Source organism: Phyllostomus hastatus, unplaced genomic scaffold (assembly GCF_019186645.2).
Source record: "Phyllostomus hastatus isolate PE091 unplaced genomic scaffold, TTU_PhHast_1.1 phas_scaffold_501, whole genome shotgun sequence".
Taxonomy (NCBI): Eukaryota; Metazoa; Chordata; class Mammalia; order Chiroptera; family Phyllostomidae; genus Phyllostomus; species Phyllostomus hastatus.
Genome location: NW_025334033.1, coordinates 12,503,906 through 12,513,742, shown reverse-complemented (window position 1 = coordinate 12,513,742; position 9,837 = coordinate 12,503,906). Strand labels below are relative to the sequence as shown.

General features: G+C 44.7%; 1 long non-coding RNA gene and 3 other non-coding genes across 4 annotated transcripts; 2 read left to right on the top strand and 2 right to left on the bottom strand.

Annotated features, from left to right (window-relative positions):
* Positions 1-227: 227 nt before the first annotated feature.
* Positions 228-3,027, bottom strand: LOC123808969. The gene is made up of 3 exons (XR_006783860.1): positions 2,905-3,027; positions 2,571-2,761; positions 228-292 (listed from the first exon to the last, which is right to left on the bottom strand). It is a non-coding gene; the product is annotated as an uncharacterized LOC123808969 (long non-coding RNA).
* Positions 2,516-2,587, bottom strand: TRNAH-GUG. Its single transcript has one exon. It is a non-coding gene; the product is annotated as a tRNA-His (tRNA).
* Positions 3,028-3,265: 238 nt separating the features above from the next.
* TRNAH-GUG lies at positions 3,266-3,337 on the top strand. Its single transcript has one exon. It is a non-coding gene; the product is annotated as a tRNA-His (tRNA).
* A 1,507-nt stretch (positions 3,338-4,844) lies between these two features.
* On the top strand, positions 4,845-4,916 carry TRNAH-GUG. Its single transcript has one exon. It is a non-coding gene; the product is annotated as a tRNA-His (tRNA).
* The last annotated feature ends 4,921 nt before the right edge of the window (positions 4,917-9,837 follow it).

Genomic DNA, 9,837 nt, shown 5'->3' with positions numbered 1-9,837 from the left:
CAGAGGGTGCTGATGGGACATTGCACAGTTGAAGGGGGCCTGATTCAGCCTCTCAGTTCATATGTTCTCAGGAAGATACTCTCAGTTCCTGAAAAAAAGCTTTTCTGCAAGCATTATTGCAATGAAGATAGGTGTAATTTTGTGTTCTACTAAAATGAATTAAGATAACTCTAACAGGGAAGGGCCACTGGGTTGGCACCAGCTTTGAAGCCTACAAACTCCACCTATGATTCAGTCCACAGGTTATGTTCTCAAGAACTTTTCCAGGTGGAGGGTCTGCTGATTCTGTGACCTGTAAGAAAAACAGAAGGGAGTGAGCGGTTGCTGTCATCTCCTGTCTTTGCTCCTCTCCTTTCCACCTCTGCAAACAGCCCCAATCCCATTCTTTTCAAGGAAATCACTGTCCATGTCATCTTTTTGAAAGTGGGGGAGGGAAATGGGGTCCAACCTGGGTCAGATGGGGACTTGGAGAGAAGCAGTTATGCAATAGACATGTACTGAAGCAGGACAGCACAGGTAAATGGGAAGCCAGCAGAGTCTTTGGAGCTAAAACCCCCTTCTTTCTTTTCCTTTTCTCCATTCTCTGGCTTCTCTCTGGCCTGATCAAAATCTGTCCTCAGGAAAGGATCTGAGGCCGGCTGCCTCAGTGGGAATAAAGTCAGGAAGTTCATGTGGTGTCTCTGTGCCCTATTAAGGGCTTTTAAGAATCAGTGAGCAAGGAGGTAGGCTTTGTCTTGTTCAGGATTAATTCCCCAGTGCCTAGATCAGTACCTGGCTCCTTAAACTTTGTTGAATAAATAAAATCTAGAAGCCAGGGAGTGCTTCCTGGGAACCTAAAATCGCACATCTCTTGGCCCTGGGCTGTGGACCTGTGGGCCACAGGTGCAGGACAGGAGCTTCCAGCCTCAGCATTCCACATCTCTTCCTGGGATGCAGAGCCTCCTAGTGGAAGTCCAGGGCTGCAGCCTCCTCCCTAGATGGGTTTGCCTCTTGAAGGTTTGCTTGCCTCTTTCCTAGTGCTGAGACCTAAAGAACAGCTTAGACTTCAAGTTAGAAGGAGTGGGGGAAAGGACACAATCCCAGTATCAGAAACTACAAAAAGTGGGTGTAAAGCAAGAGGTTGAGGGGACAGGTTGTTGTCTGAGTGCTTAGAGAGGGTGTCCCAGAGCAGCAGGTGAGGTCATCCAAGGTCAGGATCTGTAGCTCTGTTTCAGCAGCTCAGAAACTCCATTTTGTCAGTGCACCCAGACATAAGGAAACTCAAGGGAAATGAATCATACCAACCAAATTCTTAAGACTCTACATCAAAAACCAATAACAAGAATAACTGAGTTGTTGAGAACAATGCTCTTCCCTGTAAGAACAGCTACATGGGCAGTCAAATCATTATCTCAAGTCAGAGCAAGGGGAATCAAGTGAGTGACCTCAGAAAAAGATACTATAAAATTATGAGAGCTGTATGTATCCATCTCCAGGATAGCTATCCCTGCCAAGAAGGCCAGCAGTCAGAAGTGCAAGAGAACACCTTCCCTTTCTGTTATTCTTCCTACAACCAGGAACTTTCTGTTTAGCTTTCTTTAGAGCATTACTGCCCTCAGAATATACTTCAGTTGCCTTGGATGAATGTGAATGACTAGAGTGGGTTACCTCATATAGAGTATGTTGGTGTTTTTTATTTTCTTGGTTGACTGTTTTTACTCGTAATATTGTTAGAGGAGACTAACAGATTCTGGGAACAGCTCATTGTCCAGTATTGAAGCAGCTGCAGGAAAGGACTGGGAGGATAGATGGTGGCAGGGCCATCAGGATAGGAACCAAAGCCTTTCCTTGCTTCCTACCTGACACCTTATTCCAGCCTGTGGATTTAAAAACCTTCAGTGTAGTTATTCGGTGATTGGTCAGAGGCATGAAAGTTGTCACATTTCTGTTGGCCAGTTTTATTTTTGCATGTGATGTTGATTTCATATTCACATACACATACGCATATGCTGTGTGTATCCCTTAAATCTGGCAGTTTCTTTGACTCACCTTCCCCCATTCTGTTCTCTCATGGTCTGAGCTGTCCTGTTGCGTGGCTTTAAACTCATCAAATTTAGGAAACTGACTGTGGGGAGACCTGCGAATTACAGTCCTCAATTGTGTCTTGCTCTTAACACCCCATTCAGTAAGTCTCTGCTGGTGGATTGTAGGTAAAGAGGATACAACCCCACCCACTGCAATGCCCATCTCCCCAGGAATGCTTCCTGACTTACTTTGCCACACACCCCCATGTCCCCGGGGAGCAGCTGGAGAGGTTCAGTCTTCACTGAGCCCTACCTGATTTCCTCCGTAACAGTGATACAGCTGCTGTCAGCCACCTGAGAGCCAAATCCAAAAGTACTTCCATCTTTTGCTATTGTATAATTTCGACTTGCTCTGGCCTAAAGTCAGGCTATCAGGCACGGAGCAATTATGGAGAAGAATGTAGCTTCCCAAACCTAAAAAGAGCGCCCTTGCCGTGCCATTGTTCCCACAATGCCGTGACTCGGATTCGAACCGAGGTTGCTGCGGCCACAACGCAGAGTACTAACCACTATACGATCACGGCGAGCTACCGGGACGCTGCGAGCCAACTTCTGTCAAATATTGTCCTCTTGTATAAGGCCACCATTCTTCCCAAATTGACCAGTGTCGATCAGGTTCCACTGGCCCTCGTAATGACCCTGAGGCAGAGTACGGGCATCGTGAACTCCCGGGTCAGCCGAAATCCCCGCAGGTCGCCCTAAGGGACCATAAAAGAAAAGATATGAAAGTGCTTTGCAAACTTAAAGGACTCCAGTGAGGCCAGGCTGACGTAGCCTATAGGGACGTGAGACCCCAAAGTCGACCAACCGGTGGCCCTAGATAGATCCTTCTCACACCCACCGTGCCCCGGCCGGCGCTCACGCTGTCTGAACAGATTCTGGTTCGGAATGGGGCTGTCTTTTAAGTTCTATAAGAAGGAAAATCAGTCCCGACTCCCCCGCACAACTTCCTTTGTGACGCCGGGAAGGGGAAGACCCAGCGCAGCCTCCCTGGAAGTGAAGAGGAGGAATCCGGCCCAGGAACGAGTGGAAACTGAAATCAGGAAAGCAAGGAGACAAACGCTCCAGCTTAGGCTCAGAAAACGGCGAATCTGGGACTGGGCGGGAACAAGCCATGACAAGTCAGTGACCCGTCGAGGGGCGTGGCATTTAACACACAAGATCTCGGAAGAAGAGACATGCCTTCGGATCCCCGGTAGCTCGCCGTGATCGTATAGTGGTTAGTACTCTGCGTTGTGGCCGCAGCAACCTCGGTTCGAATCCGAGTCACGGCATTGCGTAAAGCAATAACACGGCAAGGGGTTCAGTTTTTAGAGCTCTTCTCCATTTTTCGCGAGGTATTTTATAACTTTCGGAAAATGGATTCCAATCCCTTTGTGACAGTGCAAAACGACGTTTTCTCCAGCTTTGGCCAAATTGGGCATACGACATATATAAGCTTCCAGTTACTCTGGCTCTACGCATGTTGTTCTTGGAGACAAGCACAAAGCACTCACAAGGCTACTTTGTCACAGGTCTGTAAGAATTTCCATGGCAGCGCTGGAAACGGATTCCCAATAATAGGGAGAGAAGGCTTCGCAGAGCAGGTGACCTGTGAAACAGCTCTTGAAGGCACAAAGAAAATTTGTCATCAGCCAGAATAACCTCTTGTGCAGAAGCTTAAAGAACTATGTATCGTAATTCCTCTTTGCAAATTTTCTCTCTTCTCCATCCCCAAGACGCCCAAAGGCCCTGGCCTGACAAGCACTTCTCAAGGACCTGTTGAGTGAATGAATGCAAGTAATTAGGGAAATGGGAAACGACTCTGATGGAAAGCCAAGAGATGAACTGAAAAAGGTAGACAAATTTCTTGCAGTCTGGAATGTGGGAGGAAGTGAATGGTGAAGCGATCAAACGTTTCAATTCGTGTTTAGCAAGATCCCTCTGGCGATTCTGTAGGGTGTGTGTGTGTGTGTGTGTGTGTGTGTGTGTGTGTGTAGGGGGGGTGGTTGATTACAGCAAATGACACTGGTTCGTGGCTTCACTTTTCAGAACCAGTGGTGCGTTCTCAGTTTAGCAAAAAGCCACCGCGTACTTTGGACTCGGCCTGGTTCTGGACGCCGTGGAGGTGGGAGCACTGATAGACAAGAAAAACCCAGCCTGGGCCCTGCTACCGCCAAGGGGCACAACAGAGGTGGGCACCGAGTGCGGCGGGAGCACTGCGGAGGGGGCAATCAGGGCCTTCGGAGAAAAGGAGAAGCTGCAAGGAAGTGGGTGTTGGAGGGAGGGTAATGGCAGGGTGTGATGCTTTGAATCCCTTCTGCGTGGCCAACCGGATTGTAGGGTGTCCACCTCCTCCGCAGAGGCGGCGTTGTGTTACTTCTGGGGGGATCAACGAGGAAGAGAACCCCTGAGGAGGGCCCCTGAAAGCCCAGGGTCCCTTGAAGGGTCTCCCGGGCACAGAAGATGGGTGTCGTTCAAGGAATGGGAGTTAAAGCTTGTGAACACTCTGATTTCCGGCCAGTCCCGTACCTGATGCCCAGTCACCTCTAAATTCCTGTTTCATTCACATGGAACCCACCCTTCCCCTCTGCATTATCACCGAATCGGAGGCTAAAGGACCAAAGCAAGAAAGAACCCTAGCAACTGACGAGAGGGCAATGCGCCTGCGCATTCTCAGACTCAGTCTTAGGCTGAAACCCCGCCCCATAGGCGGGCCGTTCAGTGACGTATAAACTGGGAAAGCGTATGACTACTGAAAGGGACACTAAAAAGGACTCAGTCTCAAGGCTCCGGTAGCTCGCCGTGATCGTATAGTGGTTAGTACTCTGCGTTGTGGCCGCAGCAACCTCGGTTCGAATCCGAGTCACGGCATTGTGGGAACAATGGCACGGCAAGGAGCTTGCATTTTATTTTTCCTCCTTTTCCCAGTTGATAATGCTTTATAAATACCATAACTCTTCTTGAAATAAACCACTGTACCTCTCTACCTTGAATGCTGAGCGACTTCTAAGATCACTCACTACCTTCAGTAAGTCTCATTTAACGCTTCAGCTCCATGCCAAACAGTTTGAAAATCGGCGTCCAAATCACTCTCCTACAGCAACAAAACAGCGCCCCTCTCACTCCACGACCTTGCTATATTTTTCCTTTTCATGCATTTTTTAAAAACTGAATTCTTCATTTTTAAAGAGAGACTGCATGTGCACAAGTCCAGTGAAAAGTAACCCTCCTTCTCATTCTTCAGCCCATTCACCAATTATTGCCAGTTTCAGATATATCTTTCCATGACAGTCTTTGTATAAACACTTATATATGTATGTATGTATGTATGTATGTATGTAAATATATTCCCCCTTGCTTCTTGCAAAATACAAATGGCCTCCTCCCTTCTCTTCCAAAAGTCAGAACTTGATGTGACAGATTTGCTCTGGTAGGCAATCTCCCTTTACAGGAAAAAATAGTACACATACCTGAAAGGAATCACCATCCACCCTGATCTTGTCCTTTTTCTCCCCAAGCCCTGGCTCCTGGCTGGGGAGGGTAGGAGATGTTTGCATTGAAGAGTGTAGAAAGTTATTCATTACTGTGCCCATAAAAAACTTTGGATGGAAGCCTACCCTGTGTTGGGAAGCAGCCCTATTTTGATTTCAGGTTGGAAGTGCAGGAAAGCATACTGGATTTAGAACTGGGAAGAGGAACTTGTTAATATTTGGAGATTCTCTACTTCCATCTCTCACCAATCTTACTGTCAGGATCCAACTTAAGTCACAAACCACTGAAGTTAGAAAATTCAAGTTCATTGAAGGCAGAACTGAATCTTACTATGTTTGTGTTCCAAGCATACATCTTCTCCATAAATATTTGAACAGAGCTTTCTTATGGAGTCCATAAATGAATGAAGTGGCCCAGTTTGCTTTTTGGCTGCATCTTAAATTGTATTCTTTCAACACAAAACCATGTTATTTTCATATCAGACAAATAGAAAACTTGGCCCAAATGAAGCTCCATCTACATCCAGAATCTCAAAGAACAGACTGCACATGAGTGTACTAGGATATATTAATCCTCTCAAGGTTTCAGACCAAGTTGTGCCCAAGGCAAGGCAAAGACCAGACTTAGAGGAAGGCAAAACCCAGAAGGGATCAGAGCTCAGGACAGTACTGAGCATCCAAAGTTAGGCACAAAAGTGAGGACACCCCATTCAGTCAGTACCCAGAAAGAAAAGTGAGAGGTAAGGACTAGGCCTTGGGACATGCATAAACTTAGGAGGTTAATGGAGGAAGACAGGATGTGGCCTGAGAGAAGAGAGAAGAACCAGAAACCGTCATTTTAAGTAACATTTGGGAGAAGATTTCAAGCACAAAGGAGGTCAGCAAACTCAGGATCTGCAAAGGAGAAAGAGGAATGAATCAAAATCATTAGGTTTGCTACTTAGAAGTCATTGTTGACTTTAAAAACTTTCCATGAGAACAACTGGACAATATGTATCAAGAGTCAGAAAAAATATATATACTCTTTGCCCCAATAATTCCACTTTTGGTAATCTTGCCAAAGAAAATAATCCTAAATTTGGAAAAGTTATCTGCATAAAGATGTTTATTACACAATAACTTAGAGGAGAGGAGAGTGGAAATAGCCTAAATGCTCAACCAATAAAAGTGCTGATGAACATTTGGTGGTATATTAAATAGTCAATTTAAAACTATTAAATCAACTGTTAATATCATTTCCAACTAAAAAGAGTAAGATTTCCTTAAAGAAATGACTGTTTACATGTCTGCAGCAGGGCAAGTACAAGTTGAAAGTGAAATATTTTGTGTAAGAAAGCAGGTAAGTGCTTAAAGATTGATGGGACCAAGTCAAAAAGACACAAGCCTTCTGAAAGGGCTCCTATTGGACAAATTTAGGGCAATTTGAACATCAAAGACAATGTTAATAGTAATGGATTATATCATATTGAATTTTTTTAAAAAAAGAATTTTTGAGACCATGGGGAGAGAGAGAGAAAGGAAGGAGGAGGAGGAAGAAGAAGAGAAGGAGGAACTCTCGATAAAAGAATTCCAGATAATAAATGCGGAAGAAATAACAGAATTAGAGAATCAGCATTTTGCAATCCCCAGTAGAATAACAAATGCAAGCATAGATTATCATGGAAGTTAAAACCACTGGGTAAAACACTTTTGGAAGCCACTAGTGAAAAGGTCTTAGGAAATCACACCAGAGCTTACTTTAAGTTGCAAAGTTGAGAGATTTGATAAAATCCAACTTAACCAAGATATCATATCAAGCCTAGCATCACTAATAAAGATGCAAATGTGCACTATCAGCCTCCCAGTGTGACACACTGGGAGATCCACAACATCCCCTATGTAGCGATCTTTTCAAAACTGGAAAGTCCTTTAATTTTTTAATTTTTTAAATTTAATGTTTCTTGTACTTTTTTCCCATTACCATTTAGTCCCCTTATACCCCTCCACCCCTGGCTGGAAAGTCTTTTTAAAAATGATTACCCTAAATCTAATCATGAGGAAACTATGGGAAAATCCAGAATGTGGGACATTCTACATGACAACTGCCTCAGACACTTCAAAATAATCAATGCCTCGAACAACAAATTCAATGGGGAACTGTTTAAGGTTAAAAGAAACTAAAGAAACTTAAACAAATACAATGGGGTAATCTTGATTAAATCCTAAATTAAAAATATATGTGACATTTTGGAGGGAAAATAGACAAATTTCAGCATAGACTGTAAAATAGACATATTAAGTTGTGATAATGGTTTTATGGCCCTATAGAAGAATTTCTTATTCTTAGGAAATAGCTGCTGAAGTATTTAGAGGTGAAGTGTCATGATATTTTCAACTTGCAATCAAGTGCTTATGAAAAAAAGAAAAAGGGATAGAGCCAGTATGGCAAAATGTTAAAAACTAGTGAATCTAGGTGAAGGGTATACAGGTTTCCACTGTGCTTTCTTTGAGCTTTTTTGTAGGTTTGAAATTTTTTGAAAAAGGAGTTGGGAGATAATAAAACATGCCAAAAATGGGGGGAAATTATGCAATATTAATTAAAAAATAAAAACAAAATTGTGTATACCACAAGAATAGTTCTATAAAATAAGAATAAGATAATCTTCATTTCAACATTTGTTAAGCTCTTGCCACATGACAGGCTCTGCACTAAGTGATGGGAACACCTTGCTGCCCTTCAGAAGCTCCTTTTCTCACCTTCCCTAGCTTTTCCTCCCAGGATATTACTTCCCAGTGATGCTTTACATGCAAGACTTTGGATCTGGCCAATTCCACCCAAGCCTCAGAGGACCCTTGCTGTGACAGCCTCACCTCTGTATCCTTGGATCCTAGCAAGCTACCTGGCCCCATGAGGCTCTCAACAATGCCTGCTTCCAGGAGTCCACACTTGGGTGGGGGAGGAAACTAACTGCTTTAACAGATCATTTAAAACAAGATTAAGAACATGGTGCACACAAGGTATTACAGCATTTAAATTATCATTTAAACTCTACCTTTATGACATCCTCTCCTCTCCAATTTTATTTCCTACTCTTCCCTGCTATGGGTCCTCACCTTCTTTACGGCATTCTGGTTCCCATCTCAATGCCTTTGCTCAGCTCATGCTGACCTCCTAGCTTGGAGTGACCTTTCTTTCACTCCTTTGCTTCACCTGTCCAAATTCTACCCAGCTTAGGTCTATTTTTACAATGTGCAGATGTTATTTTCCCTCTTGAAGCCAGGTGGAATACTAGATATTTCAGTATGTCCTACAGCCCTGATAATCAAAGTGTGATCAGGGAACCAGCAGCATCTGTATCAACTGGGAGCCTATTAGAACTAGAGCCTGGGACCCTACTCAGATAGACCTTTGGAACCAGAAACCGCAATCCAACAAGTTACCTGGGAGATTCACATGCACATTAAAGTTTGAGAAGCACTCTCTTACAACACCAACTAGACTATGCATTAAGCAGAAACTCAAATATTTTGAGACCTGGGCCCCTGGTAATCCTAAGGGGTTCTCAGTTTTGCCAGCTCTTCACACTCTACTCCCCCAGCTGTGAGCCCCCTTCGTTCTTTGCTCCCTCACAGGTAGATGTGAGACTGAGAGGGAGGTAGTGCCCAGGGGGATGATGATGAGGTGAAGCTGCTACCTTCCTAGTAGAGCCAAAAGCAAATGTTGGCTTCTGCTTCAGGGCTACATTTCTGGGGAGAAATTGGCTTGGCTTCTAAGACAAAAATGCCTACTATCCTTTCAGCATCCGAACCTCAGGATAAGAGATTTGTGATAGACAACAATGAAACTGTTTCTAGACTTGATTTATTGACTTGTCTGTTTCTATTCTGTCACTAACCTGATTGACAATGAAGCCTGGGATGTGAATTAAAGTGATTTCTGCGTGTGCGCGCGCTGCGGTCAGGGCCCTGTGGGCCTGCTCGAAGCGAGTGCTCCGGTGAATAAAAGGCGTTTATGCAGGGGCTGTTTGCGTGTGGGGAGGGCTTGCCTCTAGGAAGTTGATTGTGATGGGATGTCTGTCTGGTTTGGGAAGCAACGTGGGCTCGAGTTTGTGCGGTGCGGACAGTTAGATGGGAGGAGGTAGGTGGGCCTCCCACGAAGCAGGGGGTAGTTACAGACGCATCTTAGGAACAGCTTTTCTCGCCCTTCCTAGCTTTTCCTCCTAGGATATTATTTCCCAGTTAGTGTGGGCCTTGGGAGAGGGTATGGGAGGGATGGAAGGTGCCGAGGGCTCCCCTCTCGGCGTCGCGCACCAGCTGGAAGC